Source organism: Dermacentor silvarum, chromosome 6, assembly GCF_013339745.2.
Source record: "Dermacentor silvarum isolate Dsil-2018 chromosome 6, BIME_Dsil_1.4, whole genome shotgun sequence".
Lineage (NCBI taxonomy): Eukaryota > Metazoa > Arthropoda > Arachnida > Ixodida > Ixodidae > Dermacentor > Dermacentor silvarum.
The window spans coordinates 69,856,505-69,874,244 of record NC_051159.1 but is presented as its reverse complement, the minus strand read 5'-3'; the positions used below and the strand labels follow the sequence as shown (position 1 = coordinate 69,874,244).

The following is a 17,740-nucleotide window of genomic DNA, read 5'->3' as shown; positions in this document are numbered from 1 at the left end:
TCACCTGGTCTGCGCCGCCGCTCCTCCGTAAGCGCACCAAGTGCCACACCGCGGACAGTAGCGGACTCACGCCGGCCTGACCGGCGGCCTGCAAGGCGACTCGTCCTGCACCAGAGGTGGCACCGTCGGCAGCGTCGGTGCCGTCGACGAGCGTGGCGTTGAGCTCGAGTCCTCGCTGCGCGAGAGTGGTGCGCTTGGAAGCAGCCAGCTGCTGGTAAGGCTCGTACGCGACCATGTCCTCCTTGAAGAGGACGAAGGCCACTGCCAGCGCCAGGTCGACCGGAACGCAACCCATGTGCGCCCAGTAGCAGGCCTCGAACACGCGAGGTCTGCGCCAATGGAAAGAACAACCCTCGCAAAACGGCCCTGCGTGTATGCTCTAAAGGCCCAACCACAAGAAACCGATTTTCGACGGATTTTCGGCGTCGGCCGCCGGCACGCGGCGTCGACGCTCAACGAGGTTTATTGACGGCTGTCAACTATACAAGAGACTCTCGGCTTCGACGTATTTCAAGCGTGGCGCAATGTGTCCAGACCCTCCCTTCTTAATCGCCGCAAATTTAGCCGGTCAGCTTTGCAAAATGTTGCGCTAACAGAACCATTGTTTTTGCTTCATAAGGACTTCTTGTAGTTTTAAAACTTCGATAAAGTTGTCCGTAGCTCTAGTGCAAACATGTAAAGTATTTTGCTGGTTGTCTGTACTGAAACACGGAGCATCAGTGACATAGCATGCATCACCAGCAGCTGCCGTGCTCGCTATAAAGGCAGGTCCATACAAACATGCCATATAACGGCGAACCAGCCTCCAGGGCCGTAGAACGTCTGCCACGCGACAGTTGTCCAAAGTAGACGGCAGTTCGGCCGGCGCACCGCCCGCCACACGACCGCAGGGCCAATCGACGATCGCGAATCTGCGTGTTTCGGCCACCGGCGACGCAAACATCGGCTGCAGCTTCTGTTCCTAGCAAAATACTTTGCACTAGATAAAGTAACGCGTAAATTGTACATTGTATGAAAAACGACATCCATTGTCGAACGTTAAACACAAAGGAGAGCTCCAATACTTGTCGATACTCAGGTGCAGTGCACGGCTACTGCAGGGCAGAAATCGGCTCAGCTGTGCTCGTATCGCAGCTGACGGCACCGCTAATATCGGCGGATTTTCTTCTTCGTGTATAATTATTGCGAAGGGCGAGAACAGCGGTGAGAAAATATTGCAGCTTGTGAGCGTCAGTGATTCATTCCGAATGCTTTAGCTTTCAAGTGAGCCGGAGAATGCCTAGCGACGATATCGGCGCTGCCAAGCGATCAGCTGCGATGAGGCTGCCGTCGGTGCCTGACTGACCACTCCTCGGGCGCTGATTGGCCACTTCGCTGTACGGCTGCCGCACAAATGGGTCCCGGTCCCATCCTGTCTACGGCAAGGAACACCGTTCGCGAGCGAAACCGCCGTCGAACGGCGAACGGAAAACGGCGTGCGGTAAGTTGCCGTGCCGGTAACTTGGACTGGCCTTAAGTGTGCACTTCGGCATTCCTTGCATGTCCCTGTTTGGAATCATCATCCATGATACCCTACAAAGCCGCACCATTTGCAATGGCCGGAGCACGTAAGTACGTGCGAGCGATCGGCTGCTTTAGGACGCGAATGAGGCACTCGCGGACGGCAACGCCGGAAGCTCGCTTTGTAAATCGCCTCCGAGCTCGCCCACATTGCACGTAACGCCGTCACGGAGGCCATAGTTTGTTTGCCTCCTACTTCTACCGCCACTTTCGCCATCGGCGCTGCAGTCTGGCATGCTCGGTTTTGGGCGCCAAGCAAGCGTGAACCGGCGGCGCATTGTAATCAATGCCACCGGCCGCCGCCGTGTGACGCGGGTTGGCGCCGACACCGAAAATCCGTCGAAGATTTCTTCCTTGTGGTTGGGCCTTAAGCTCTAAGTGTACACCATATACAGCTTCCCATTTACAAAAAATTACCAGGGGGAAATCTGGCTCTCAAAATATGGCGTATATGGTTCGAGGCCATAATGGGAATTATCTATAGGTGTATACAGTATATATACCGGGTGTTTCAGCAAACACTTTCAAAAAATTTTGAAGGTTGCCTTTGGCAGATTGCAACAATTCTAGTTCAGGAGCTGGTCTACTCGAAGAGGCGGACATTACTTACACAAAAAAATTTTAATGCGTACCGGTCACAACGCATTGGCCATCCGATGCAGGTAGCACAACCAGACTCACGCACAAATACATTTCCAGTCTCGTTTTTCTACCGAGCATCTAAAGACTGGAATGCCCTTATTCCCCATCAAGTCGCTGCCGTCACCTGCTCGTCACAATTCGTTCAAGATGTAACAACTTTTTATATAACGAATTGAAATCAATGTAACACTTGCTTGTAAATGTTGTACCCCTACTCCTTATGTATTATAATACACCTACTACGGGGTCTTTAAGGAAATAAAATGAAATGAAATGAAGTCTATTCTTCTTCAAATGTAATGATTCAGCATTTGTGCAAGAGTGTACACGTATAACCCAGCGGCAGCGATCCGCACACTTGCCTTCCGTCCAGCAGGCTGGCGAGCAGGGCTGCGGAGACGAAGCAGGACAGGCAGCGGAAGACGAGGTCGCACAGGTCCAGCGTCAGCTCCTGGTCCAGCAGCAGCAGCGCGCCGGCGACGAACACGAAGCCGATGTCCTTGAGGAGCCAGGCGACCGCCGTGGGCACCAGGCTGAAGGCGCCTCGGGGACCCGTCAGGAAGGCCAGGATCGCGCGAGGCGTCACCACCTCGGCCACCGCAGCTGACGGCGACGGCTGCGCGCTTCGAGGCATATATGCGCTACATATATACCTGCAACAAGCGAGAGCCTCTCTTGAGAGCGCTGGTTGGTATGTATATATATACCCGCGAGTACAAACGTTGTTGTCCTTGTGAGTATATTTGAATACACTGTATACGCACCTCAGAGCGATTCAGCATACAGCGAGCTGCTTCTTCTTCTCCTTCTTCTTTTGCTCGCTGTATATCTATACGTTTGTGTGCGAATGATGCGCGGCGATGCATATATTATAGAGCACTGCACGGGCTTGGGCCTAGTCGAAGACCCTGGGTAAAGCGCATATATATATATATATATATATATATATATATATATATATATATATATATATATATATATATATAATGAACGAGAAGAAAGGGAACCGAGGGGCCCGATTTTGATTAATCATATCACATCCGCCGCTAGGTTTGTGAGTGGTGGCGCTGGCTAACACTCCCAGGGTTAGTTCTAGTTGTAAAACACAAATACCCCAGAAAGTGGATTGCAAAACGGCTCCGCGGTAGCTCAATGGTGAGAGCATCGCACTCGTAACAAGGTATTTACCTTGCTCGTAATGCGAAGACGTGGGTTCGTTCCCCACCTGCGGACAGTTGTTTTTATTGCGATAGCAATTATATGGACACTCAAAAGCAGATTTCTGCCGTCGGCTTCGCCGTCGCCGTCGCCGTGAGGTTCCGTATGACGTCAATGGAGATGAAATCGTCGCCGCGCGCCGAACGCTGTATGTGCGAGTGAAAGGGCGCGAGGGACGCGCGCTTTCACGGGGAGTGAACGCACGGCGGAGAACAAACGCGCGTTCTGCTCTGTGCTCCCTTAAGGGCTGCAGAAGTAGGCGTCTCTTTCTTCCTCTACAATCACCATATATGTATAGCAAACGTGCCTTCTTCCGACGCACGAAAGGCTGTGGGGGGGAGGGGGAGGGAAGGGAGGCGACGTTTAGCTGCGGCACCAAGTACCTATATTTATATCAGAGGCTCCGGCAACAGTCACCAACGCCGCACGCATTTTGAGCGAACGCGGGCAAAACGCCGACGGCGTCGACAACAGTTCTGCGTGTTGCCGGTGCTGCTGCATGTCCAAGTTTATACAGCTGATAAAGCTGCTATCATTACTCCGTATAGCTCTCTTCAAATTTGCTATCGCAATTGATGCTTCACCTTTCAGGTGAAACTGCGACAACTTTTTTCATCTATTTTCATTTCCATCAATTTCTCATTTCTTTAATTCGATTAGTAAGTACAAGTAATTTCCCCTATGTTGTCCTTGGTGTCATTGTTTGTTGGCTTCTTATGATATGACATATCATAATATATATATATATATATATATATATATATATATATATATATATATATATATATATATATATATATATCATATATAGTTGGCAGCAGCGCAAAATCCATACGCACCAGCCTAATTCTTCTGCTTCTTGCAGCGGTGATCAAGCAATGTAGGACCGACCGACTCACTTCGGCTGGTTCGCTACGACGGTTCGGCTGGCACGCTACGACGCAAGTCCGGAGCCTGATAGCTGCTGCTTTCCGGACGGGGCGCTGCATCACACGAGCCCATCAGCAAGAGGACAGCGGCTTCAGCTGCTATAAAACGGCTGGATCTGCATTTGGACGTAGTTTGGCAGCAGCGCACAATCCATACGCACCAGCCTAATTTTTCTGCTTCTTGCAGGTGAGCTCTATGCAGGTGAGCTCTATTTGAAGTTTTCTTTTGTAACTTGCTGTGCGCCGCTGCCAAGCTTTCATTACACTTGTATCATATTTGTATTTTATTGCATTTGTGTTTGTGAAAATGTCAAAGGACTTCGTGAAGGATCTGGATGACTTCAAACGTGAAATGAGACTTGAAATGCGCTCCGGGAAGGAAAGTGTCAAGTTCTGCAGGGACACTTGCGACGAAACTAAGGCAATAAATACTGAATTGAAAGCCTTGATGCACGAACTGGGCGTTCTACTGCGAAGTAACAAAGCTCTCAAGAAAGAAAACAAGCAGCTAGCCCAAAGGGTGGACGAGCTTGAGCAATATAGCCGATTGAATAACCTAGAGACAAAGGGCGTCAAGTCGGTCGACAACACTGATTATGTAATAAAAAGACTTGGCGAAATCATTCAAGCGCCACTTTGTTCCGCTGACATTGATACTTGTAACCAAGATAGCGACGCGCATGGCAGGTGAAAGCAACACTATTGTTCGTTTCGTGCGCCGCGCTAAGCGACAGGCAGTTCTTTCAAAAGCTAGGAAACATCGGATTACGAACTAAATGCTGGGAGTTCATGGATCTGATCGGGTGTATGTTAACGAGCATCTAACCCGATCTAATAAGCGGTTGTTGGGAGCCACCATTGCCCTCCAGAAACAAATATCTTGGAAATTCGTTTGGACGAGCGGAGGCAAGGTTTTCACCCGAAAGAATGAATCCACTAATGGCCATCATGATTATCGATGAGGGCGACTTGTGCAAGATATCCCAGTAGTGGCCTAATTGTTCACTTCAGTGATCATGGCCATGTTCCAATCGCCAACTTGTTCCCTCTGTAACTCCGAGATTTTTAACACTAGGTTCAGTAGTCGACGACAGCAAGAAATTTCTCTTGTTCACTTTAACATTAGAATCATTAAAAACAAACGCGACCGCCTTGATCATTTTTTTACTTCATTAACAACAGAAGTTGATGCTTTGCTATTTACTGAGACTTGGTTGCTCACCCATGATGATCATTTTCATTTCCATAACTACGCATATAACGGTCTACTGCGGCCCACTGGAAGGGGCGGAGGCCTTGCTGTTTATGGTTAAAGTTGTTACCAGCATTCCGTTCAATAGTAAGTCGTAATGTTGATTGTTTAACTGTATCGCTGCCTAACATAGTCGTCGTGGCCACGGACTGGAAACAAACGATATTTTTTTTCTTTTCTTGAAAAATTGCTTGAAAATTTGTACTCCATATTTCTTCTGTTTGTACTTATGGGCGACATTAATTTAAATCTACTGTCTGATGAACAGAATACTAGAGAATTTAACAGTGTTGTCTCATCTTTAGCGTGTTCAAATTACATAACTCTACCGACAAGAATTACAATTGACACTGCTACCCTCTTAGATGTTTGTGTGACAAATGCCGTACCATCTGATATCGAATCTGGCTTACCGATTTCAGACATCAGCGATCACATTCCAATTTTTTGCTTTATGCAAAGGGTGCACAAACCTAAACGTACAGTTGTTAAACATGTTACGCGGGAAATTACTGATGAAACTTTGATGAACTTTGAATACCTCGTTCAGAATATAAATTGGCATAACATATATGACATAGGCGACATATATGAGGCGTATTCAGAGTTTATCAGCAATTTTTTAGACGTTTATTTATTTATTTATTTATTTATTTATTTATTTATTTATTTATTTATTTATTTATTTATTTATTTATTTATTTATTTATTTACAAATGCCTCACAGGCTCCACATAGGAGTATTATGTGAGGGGGACTATACAATAAATTTTTACACGAACACAAAACAAAAAGGAATTCAAAAACCAAGTGTTATACAATGAAAAAATGTGAGGGATAACATAGGTGTAACACTAATAATAAGACACTTAGTATGTATTGTACATATTTGAACGGGCCAACATGCTGTCATTATATAATGTATAAACATGATTGCAAGATATCAAATGGTTAACAAACACAGTCATACATGGTTAGTATTTTATTTCTAAATGCCGCGTGATCATGAATACACACTACATCATCAGGGAGGTCATTCCATTGAATAATGGCACGTGCTAGCGCAGATGCGTTAAAGGCTTGAGTGCGGCCAAAAAGACGAACAAAACTACGCTGATTAGGAAGCCTGCGAGATATGCGATGAGGTTTTGATAGTGGCAAGGTATTTACGTGCGCGCTGTAGACTTTATGGAACAAACATAGAATGGCTATCTTTCTGCGTAATTCCAGGGATGGTAATGATAACGAAGCCTTCATGTTAGTCACACTGGAGTAGCGGTTATAGTCACGGGTGATGAAACGTGCAGCGCGGTTTTTCACAGATTCTAGCAAGTCGATTAGATATGATTCATGAGGTGACCAGATAGAGGATGCATATTCGAGTTGTGGACGAACAAATGTCTGATATGCTAGTTTTCTTGTTATAGATGGCACCGCGTGAAGATTACGTTTCAGGTATCCGAGTGTGCGCGATGCTGTATAGCGGTAATTTTTTCAATGTGTATTGCCCAGGATAGTTTAGAAGTGAAGTTAATGCCAAGGTACTTGTAGTGGTCCGTTGCCAATAAGGGTTTATTGTTAAGAGAGTATGTGTAAGTCGAGTTTGACTGTTTTCGGCTGAACGTCATTAGTTTGCATTTCTCAGCGTTAACCGTCATCTGCCACTTCGAGCACCAGAATGAAATTGTGTCAAGATCCTGTTGTAGTACCAGATGATCTGCCCGAGCTTTAATTTCACGGTATAATATGCAATCATCGGCAAACAAACGGATGTTTGATGATATATGAGATGGAATGTCATTAATGTAGATAAGAAATAATAAAGGACCCAGGACGCTGCCCTGAGGAACACCAGAAGTAACGTCAGAAAATGGAGATGAGGTGTTATTAACCCATGTAATCTGCTTGCGTGATGATAAAAAATTCCGCAGCCATGATATAGTTAGAGAATCAAGATTAAGGGAAGACAGTTTAGTAATTAGACGACAATGTGCTACACGATCAAATGCTTTAGAAAAATCGACATATATGCAGTCTGTCTGTGTGTTACCATCCATATTAGAAAATAGATCATGAGTGAATTCTAGTAGCCGGGTTTCACAAGACAAACCTTTCCTAAAACCGTGCTGTTGGGGAAAAAAGTAATGGTTATTTTCTAAATGCTGGGCAATATTAGATGCAATTATGTGTTCTAGTATTTTCTATTTATCCCTCACGAGCAAGGAATGCTCGTGAGGGATATGGGGCGGTAGTTATTTACATCACATTTATTTCCAGATTTGAAGATGGGTATCACCTTGCCAATTTTCCAATCATCTGGAAGTGTACCAGTGGATAATGATTGATTAAAGATATGGTACAGGATTAAACTGCAAGGAATTATTGTTAGTTTGAGAATCTTAGTGTTGATTCCGTCAATACCAGAGCTTGTGGATACTTTAAGTTTTTTTATTACGGATGTGATTCCTTCGACTGTTAATTGAATGCGGTTCATATACCTGTAAGTGACGTCAGTAATGGTAGGAATATTTGAGAAGTCTTCTTCCGTGAATACGGATGAGAAATATTTGTTTAAGGCATCGGCACATTTTTCTTCTTCAATCAAATTTCCGTTTCCATCTTGTAGTGCTACGTTAGTCGGAGAGGAGGTCGGGGAAATAGCACGCCACAATTTTTTGGGATTGTTAGTCATCAGGGACTGTAAATCATGAGAAAAGAACTTGTTCTTAGCTTTACGAACGGCGCGACAATATGCGGCTTCACAGGATTTTTGTATCGACCAAGAGGCAGGAGTGTTTAGTCGCTTAGCTGTCTTGAACAAGCGTTTCTTTTTATTTTGTAGAGTTCGCAGAGATCTGTGATACCATGGCTTTGATACGATAAATCGGAATGAGATTAGCGGTATATGAGCACGAACTAGTGCCAATAGCTTGTGCTTGAAAGTTGTCCAGTTTTCGTCGAGTGTACGGGAGGAAAAATATGGTATGTATGCATCGCAGAACGTTTCGAGACCAGTGTTAATGGCAGTGCAGTCGGCTTTCTTGTAATTGAAGATGCGCTTAGGAGTAACGGCTCGTGAATATGATGGGATGATAATAGTTAGGTTCAAGATTTTGTGGTCACTGAAACCATCAATTACAGTAACGGCCCTAGTAACCTGGGGATTTGACACGAGAATGAGATCGAGGGTGTTAGTTCCTCGGGTAGGTTTGTCGACTAACTGTACTAAAGAAAAATCAAGGGTGAGTTTAATGAATTCATTCGAGGTGCGAGAGGTGGAAATTGAAGAGGGCCAGTTAATATCAGGGTAGTTAAAATCACCCGCTAAGAATATATTGGATTTAGGATACTTCTCTGAAATAGCATCGAGAATGGCGCGCAAATCGGAAATGAAAGAAGGAGAACTGTCCGGTGGTCTGTAACAGACGCCAATTAATGAATTAGTAAATGATGACGTCATGCAGACCCATAGGATCTCCAGTGGGCTGGGAATATCTACAACAAATGATGTAATGCGACTTTTAACGGCAATTAAAACACCACCACCTTTTTTACCTTAGCGATCTTTGCGATAGACAACGTAATCGTTAGTGTCTGGTAAAATCTCTTGATCCAAAATACCCGAATGAAGCCAAGTTTCTGTCAGAGCTAGTATATCACACTAGCAGTTTTCAAGATGCGATTTTAGTTCAACGTGTTTTGATAGAATGCTACGTATGTTAGTATAGGCAAGAGATAAACGTAGCGGCTCATCCTTCAGGCGCTGTGGTTGCGAATGACCGGTAATATTTGCCGTCTGCTTCCCTCCTAGCTATCGCGTAGATGGAACAACTGCGCATGACATGGCATCGTAATAGTATGTGTTATTATCAATTCGCAGCTTATCAACGTTCAGTTTGTATGGCAAGCCTTTTGATTTCGCGAAGTCACGCAAATTTTTCCTAGCAACTCGAGTCTGGAGGGAAAAATCCTCGCGTACTGCAAGTTTGCTACCTTTCAGCTTGAACCCATTTTCTAAGATACGCTGCTTGTCCTTGAAAAGTGTGAATTTAGTGATAATTGGCCTGCACTTGCCAGCGTTGTACTTTCCAAGGCGATGCGAGCATTCGATTTGCGATGGTTCAATACTTATGCCAAGGTTCTGTGAGCAAAATTCTATCACTTTTTTTTCCGCAGACGACCAGTTTTCATCATGAAAATCTGGTATACCGAAAAAAAGCAGATTTGTGCGCCGGAGTCGATTCTCGGCGTCATCACAGCGCGATTCGATAGTTTTAACTTTGTCAGTCAAGCAAAGAACAGAAATAAAGCTTTCCCCCTAATCCAACGAAAATTAAACAAAAAGAAATTCAGGGATAAGCAAAAATTTACATGAAAAAATCCGCACAAAGCACAAGATGTACCACTCATTTGTCGATAGCCGGGACCCTATTATGATAAAGGAATATAAAAAGTATATAAATAAACTGAATAAAGAATTAAAAGCTGCAAAAGCTAATTACTTTATCGAGCGCTTTACACGAATCCAAAATGACAGTAGTAAAGTATGGCGGGAAGTTACAAATCTAACCAAACGAAAAGATAATAACACCGTGACCTAGGTCGATACGCAAGATGGAAACCTTTCAGGTTTTAAACTTGCCTGTGCTTTTAATAAATACTTTGTCAGTGTTGGTTAACCGCTCAGTGATGTACATGAAGCTGACACTGTATTTGATAACCTTATCACTTCTCTATCAAAGTCTGTGTTTTTATCGCCGACTTCCGCTCAAGAAATAGCCATTTTAATCAGCAACTTAAAAATGATGTGTCTGCGGGTCATGATGACATAAGATCTGTTCCCATCAAACATGCTGCGGCTTATACATATGAAGTTTTGTCTTATCTTGCTAACCTGATGTTTACAACTGGCGTGTTTCCCGATGACTTAAATATAGCCAGATTATGTCCAATATACAAAGGTGGTAAACGAAGGGAAATGTCAAACTATATACCGACTGATTTCCTTGTTGCCAATGTTTTCTAAAGTGTTCGAGGGTGTCATTAAGTGCAGGCTTGAATGTTTCTTCACTAAAAACAACCTCACATCTGCTTGCCAGCTTGGCTTCCTGAAGAAAAAATCTACAGAGCAAGCGCTACTTGTTATTAAGGATCAAATTATTCAAAACATTGAAGACAAGCAATACACTCTTGGATTATTTTTAGATTTTCGGAAGGCGTTCGACTGCGTACAGCATGACACTCTCTTACACAAGTTAAATAATTATGGCATACGTGGTGTTACACTAAACCTGCTGCAGAATTACTTATGTAATAGGACGCAATATGTGCGGATGAATGATGTCTCTTCTAACCGACTGCCAATCACTTCTGGAGTTCCTCAGGGATCCATATTGGGACCGATATTGTTTTTAATGTACATTAATAACATTACCAATCTACCCGGTGCTCATGACATGATTATGTATGCTGATGATACAAACATATTTTTCACTGCCAAATCTCTAAAGCTAGCAGAGGGTATGGTAAATAGGCAGTTAGATAACTTACAATCCTGGCTACAACGCAATAAGTTTTCCTTAAATTTATCTAAAACATGTTACATTATTTTTAGACCCATTAATACTGCTGATTTATATAAAATCAGCATTCAGTTCGGTAACGTACCAATAAATGAGGTTGACTGTATTAAACTTCTTGGCGTGTGGTTCCACCAAAACCTTTCCTGAAACACACATATATCCAAATTAACATCTGAAATAAGTAATAAAAGTATTGGAGCTGTCTCTACAAAGTAGCTAATCTGGTACCTGTGTGGCTAAGACTGCAGATCTATTATGCACTTATATACTCTAGGTTACGCTACTGTATGTGTTCTAGTATGGGCAACCACTACTCCTTCAAACTATCAGAAACTATACTAATACTTCAGAAGAGAGCCCTGCGGTACATCCATGGCTACTATGGCCGTCGGAAAGATTTGTCCACGTTGCCGTTATTTTGCAGGTATGATCTGCTTAAAGCGAATCAGGTCTACCCTTTTCGTTTGCTGCAATGTATCAAAAATAGTAAATTACACGTACAAAACTATATCCTGTGTCTAACGACGCATACTATTTTCGTACACAAATCCACCAGGTCCCTAAAACACGTACTAACTATGGCAAATAAAAATTAAATTATCAGATAATTTCAATTCTTAATAAGGTGTCAACAAATGTTAATTTTGGTGTGTCTTTGAGCGTATACTTAAAAAAACAAACCAAACAATATTTAATTGATTATGACTTGTGTTTTGTATAGCGCCACTTTACTGATGTCTGCTTGTTATTTTCTTCTTTGTAATAACTGTATGTTCATCTGAGATTCTGTGTTTACATTGTTACATTTTCAGTTATGCGTTATATGATGTCAAACTGCACAGGGAAGCCAAAGCCTTCGTCAGGCCTTCCAGTCTTTAGCCCCGGCTTCCTCCTTTGTAAGAAGGACGGCTCGGGTCGGGCCGGTCTTGTTCCTTGGTGTACACTCTTAATCTGTATGGTTCGAGATAGGTTGCGTATGCGTATTTGTTCCAGATATTTTATCAAAAATAGAACGAGTATTGTTTTTATGTGAGACAAGCCGCTTATTTGGATAAGTTTTATCTGGAACACCGAATTCGTTTTGCTTCTTGCGGCTTGATTTATGCGGAACGGGCGAGAATTAAGTTAAGTGGATCAAACTCTCTTTCCAGTAAAGTTTTTCCATCTCACTGCAAAAATGTTCCAGGTAAAGCATCTCACTATCTTTTCTTTCTGTGCTTTTATAAGCACATAAGGGGCTATGCACATATGTCAATCAGTTCTGCAGAATCCCGCAAGGCGAAGAAAGGTTCATGAAAGGGAAAGTTGTCCTTCACCCGAACGTGACACGAAGATACAAAGGAAACCCATTTATTCCGGACCAGGACGAATTGTTGCTCATCTGCGAAGCTTGTAGTGCCACATTCGGGTGGATGTCACTTTTCTCTTTCAAGGGGCTAAACATATGGCGCTATATACAATCACGTGTACTACTTGTTAAAATAGCGCTCTGCACAATTTCCTTGCTTTGGAATTGCTAAGCGAGCGCACGTACAACAGCTGCGAAATTTTATGATCGCTATAAGAGGTCTCTCTACGTGTGTCATGTGCATATGTGCGCGTGACGCTGTGTTTGGGCAGAATTAAAAGGTTAGATCTTTATGAACTTCAGTGAACACCGATCAGGGATTGTGTCTCACGGAAATGGCGGTTCCTTATACACAAGTTTGACTGTATCTGCAACAAAAGCGATAAATCTGGCTTTCATCATCTGCTTCTCTTGCTATGGCAACCTGAAGTGAGGACAGGTGCTGCAAATAATTTTGCCTGCTACAAAATCTGCCAGATAACGCTCTTGACCATTCCTACCGCGCGCTACACGTATTTGCAGAAAAATAAGTACAGTATATGCCGAAGCTGAATAAACGCTCCTCGTACCCTCTATGTATGGTCATCTTTCTCCACCCGGAATTTGTCTCTCTTGCAAAATAAATTACTGAAGGTTCATGTACTTAAGCATGCGCCAACAAAACATCAATTATTGCTATTTGAAACAGCTTGCTCTGGACGGTATGTTCGGGCCTCGGTCGGGCCTGATTTGCGGTCGGGTCGGGCCGGGCCCGGTCTCGCTTTGAGCCACCTGGCCAGGCTGAGACGGTTGAACATTTGCAAGTGCTGAGACCGGACCGAGCCCAGGCCGAGAAATCACGACCAGTGCTCTAATGTATATATATAAATGTATAGGTAGATCTTTGGAGTTAGTGGCGCATTCACGTTCTGGAGTACGGCGCATGCGTACTCAATAGCCGCAGAACTATTTTCCTGATTACTGCGGGCCCTTCAGCGTACAATATAGATTTTCACAGCTCGCATGTGTAAGGCCTCACTTATGTATATGTTGTGAAGCAACGCCTGTCTTTCTGTGTCAAACTGTGGGCATAACCAGTTAAAGTGTTGGGCATCACTGATCTCACCACATAAAGCACAATGTGGGGAAGCGGATCGTCCAGTCTTAAACAACCAAGTCTCGGTGTCAGTGGAGTTCTGATGTGATAAAGTATAACTAGCTTCTTTGCGAGTAAGTCTTTGATTGGACCACACAGGCTTGATGTGGAGTTTTGTGGAGCGCCTATGCATGTACGTAAGCGTACACAGTAAAATCACTTACACCCTTAAAAGCGAGAAAGGCTGTAAATCGGTCTCTCATACCCTTGCAACCAAAATGGTGTAAGGGTGTGAGTTATAGACCAATTTACACTTTTTTTTTACTTTTAGGTGTGTAAATCATTTTACAGTGTGATTGCGTTCATATACTGTGACATATGTTACAATCGGTCGTGCGAATGTTAGTTTGATGTCGCACACATCGATATATCAACGCGCGGAGCCGCACTTCTCACTGGGAATTGCGATTAATTGTGAAAGGCAGTGCTGAAAAGGGCCATATCGGAAGTGATGCTGCGTAAGATATAATCCTGATATGGAGAGTCATTTCCCTCGATTCTATTACTTTTTTTATCATCTATACCGTTCGTGACCAGCCTGCGCCGCTGATAATGTACGCGGAGCACCGCTTTTACCACTGATTAGGCGCGAAAAGGTATATTTTTTAAATTTATTAGAGCAGCATAATATAGCGATTCTATGCCACTGTCATTCCTGTTCGCTCATCACCAGTCAGACTGATGCTTCGCCCGCGTTATTACCGGGATCAGCTGCAGCTGGGAAGGGTGGATGATAAGAGGGACATAGAATCGAGCAGGAGGAATCGCTATACAGTATACCGGCCATGCATGGTTAAAATACCCTGGCTTTGTTCGCGATAATTCCTTTCTGTACATCTGCCAGCGTATAGCTACGTCGCGGATGTTATATACCTGATAAACCCTGTATGTTTAGAAATTGCGATTTTATCTTTGTTTGCCTTTCTATAAGCAGATGTTTCCTCGGCGTGCATGAAGCTAATCTCGACGTCTCGCCAACTGAAATAAAACTCCATTCACAAACCAAATCTGCCGCCGGCACTCCATTCGGGCGACGGCGTTCGCTTGCACATATTTTATGCATGAAGACAAAGCGAGTCTGTCTCCGCGTAGCGAAAATTTCATACTCTTTAGTGATAATATCGTACAGCGATGTATTCCTCTGTGTGTTATACTTCGTTGAATGCAACGCAATGCATTTCATACAACAGTACCAATGCAACGCAATGCATTTCATACAACAGTACCTGCAGCAACGAGCTTGGTCTGTATTACGACATCGAACCCCTAAGAAGCGTATGCGAGTATGTCGTGCGGCGGCCCCCTGAATATCGGAGTTATTTCGAGGACCATTTGATGCGCAATGCAAGGAGATGTTTTCGTACATCGAAGTCAGCACTACGCCGCAACGCAAACCCGCATTCCTCTCCGTGCAGTCGGCGTGTCACGCTCTTCCAACCGCGAGCGGAACCCTCTTCGCGATTAATCGGAGCCGCGAGAGATTTTGAATTCGCTGCATATCAAATCAGCCCGCTCCACTCGACGCCGCCGCCGAATCGCGCTCGGCCGGAGGACGGGTACCGCGCCGTCGAGGCCACTTGGATTAACCACTCTTTCCGCGTTCTCCCTCGCTTGTCTGTCCTCTCCACTCTTCCGTCCTCCAATGGCCTCGGCGAAGCGCTCTTTCGCCGGCTACCGTTGGTTCGATCATTGGGGCATTCCGGAACCGCTCGCCGTGACCCCTCGCGTCAAACAGGAAGCGATGGCCGCGCCGACCAATACGAGTCCGGCGCGACAAACCAGTCCAGTGGCACGGCGCTCCCCAACTCTGAATAATCCAGCTTATTATTCCCGCTTTCCTCGACTTTCCTCTTCTCCGCCGTGCTAGCCGCCAGCAGCGCTTTGGGAGATGGCGCTGGCTGCGTCGCCTCGGGGCGCTGCTGTTGCATTAGCGGCGGCCGCTCGCTTCTGTCATCCGCCGCCGCCGCCGCCCGCTTTTCATCGGCGCTTTCCCGGAGACGTTCGTTCATCGCAGCGTGGTGGCGCGTAACTTTATCGATGGGTTTAACTGCGTCGTAAAAATATGTTCCGGAGAGCCTCGGGGGCAAATGGTGGAGGCGCGCAGTTTCGGGCCTTGGAAACGAACACGATTTCTCTCGTCAACACAGTTCGAGCGCGGATGCGTCAGATCTTTGGAATGTCAACGATTCTTCTTCGCGCGCGCGCTGCCCCCGGAAAGGCGGTTGTGTCGGAGAGCGAATAAGTCAACACGCATTCGAGGACGAATTAGGCACGTGGACTCAAATCAAATCGAGTACGTCAAAGTTATTGGATGTGTGGGATGCTGCTTGCGTGTCGTGTCTTATTACAACTGCCGAGCGCACTGCGAGTTGAAGTGCGGCCAGCTGACGCCACAGTTAGCGAGAAAAGTTAGGTGACACCTTGAAGCTCGCAGAATGTGCTTCCAACTGCAAGGGGCGCAAAAAAAAAAAAAAGAGAGAGAGAGAGAGAGAGAGAGAGAGAGAAGCCTATGTTTAATACTGCATATCGCTTACTATTGCGTGCCGGAGAATGCATTTTCATTAGTTGCTTTTTTTTCCCCCGAACATCGAGAACTCAATTTTCAGTCTAATGGTGGCCATACCTCAGCGCATTTCCGACGTATACTTTCGGAACTGCATAGCCCCACTCAGCGCTTCTATTTGAGACTGTGCGACGACGCGCACTGTTATTCCGGATTTGTTCCATGTGGTTGCCACGGCAAGTATACTTCAGCCATGACAAAAGCGTAGTCATTGTGAGGCGCTAAATAGGCGCGCCGACTCTGTGGTGACACTACATACGCTGAAAATACGTCGGAAATCCATTTCGTCTGGTTGCCATTTTATACATGCCGTTCCGAACATATACCGCCTTGCGATAACGTCTCACTAATTTCGCGTTGATCTCCTCGCTGTTTTCTGCCTGTTACTTCTCGCCTCACTATACGGGTGGTCTGGTCGTCCCGAAAGCATCGTCGCCCCGGTCATCGTTACACCTATATAGAACCGCCCTAGAATTTGAGCCGCAGCGCCATAGTGCGCGCACCTTTCAAACGTTCCTTCTTTCTGTCTAATTCGGCAGTATATGACTATACAGCAGGACGTCGAAGGAGATGAAAGGGGCCGCGCGAGCTGCATTCGGCGCCGAACCTCGCAGTCTCACTCGGTGGCCTCGGGCACGAGCGGCCGTGCCTCAGAAGGAACCCTGCGCTGAAACGCGGCATCAGCGGTGGCGTGAAAAGAACGCCCTTGGCGAAACGGGCCGGCCTTCACAGCGGCTAGACGCATGCTCCCTTTTCTTGCCTCCTTTGTTTCTGCTCGGGCGCGCCGAAAAACAAAATAAAAGATAAACAAAGCGACGCCGTGTCCCGGCAAGACTTTGGGCAGATCCACCCTGCGGCGAGCACGAAGGACCCGCCCGTCCCGCGCCGCTTCGAGCGAAGCCTGGAAGTGACGGCGGTGGCCATTAGAGGAGATTTCTGGTGCCGTTGAACTTTAGGGCTGCTTTTTTTTTACAGCTTCCCGACGCTGGCGCATGATTGGGACCGGGCCGAGTTTCATTTTTTTTTCTGTGTGAGGACGCAGCCAGCGTTCGCTATATATACAAGAAACGCACGCTGCTTGTTAGACTATGTGTATCTTTTTTTTTTTTTCCTGTTCTTTTCTTCGCTGAGAGCTTGAAAGGGTCGGGGAGGAGTCTAGTTACCGCGGCAAACATCTATATGCGCGAATGCCAGCAGGCATCGCGACTTCCTCGCCTGCCATATGGCGCTTTCTTTTTCTTTTTTTTTTTTTTTTTTTTTGTTTCTCGACTAACAAGATGACTTGGGGTGCCATGGTTCGTTGGAAGACGTCTTTCTTTCGCTCACTTTTTTTTTTCTCGTATTCGTTTACTGCGTCAGTTCCCGATGTTGGTGCTGGCCCCTGTTGCACCTAAGAGGGATATGGACAACGTACACACACAAGCACCAAGTTGCCGACATATATCCCCACCCACCCCTGCTCTCTTGGGTGTCACGGGGTCGCCGACCAATACCTGTCGTGCTCCTTTGTC

The 17,740-nt window shown here is 45.4% G+C and overlaps 1 non-coding gene across 1 annotated transcript; it reads left to right on the top strand.

The window, feature by feature from the left end:
• Window positions 1-3,340: 3,340 nt before the first annotated feature.
• On the top strand, window positions 3,341-3,435 carry Trnat-cgu (transfer RNA threonine (anticodon CGU)). Its single transcript has 2 exons — window positions 3,341-3,377; window positions 3,401-3,435. It is a non-coding gene; the product is annotated as a tRNA-Thr (tRNA).
• The last annotated feature ends 14,305 nt before the right edge of the window (window positions 3,436-17,740 follow it).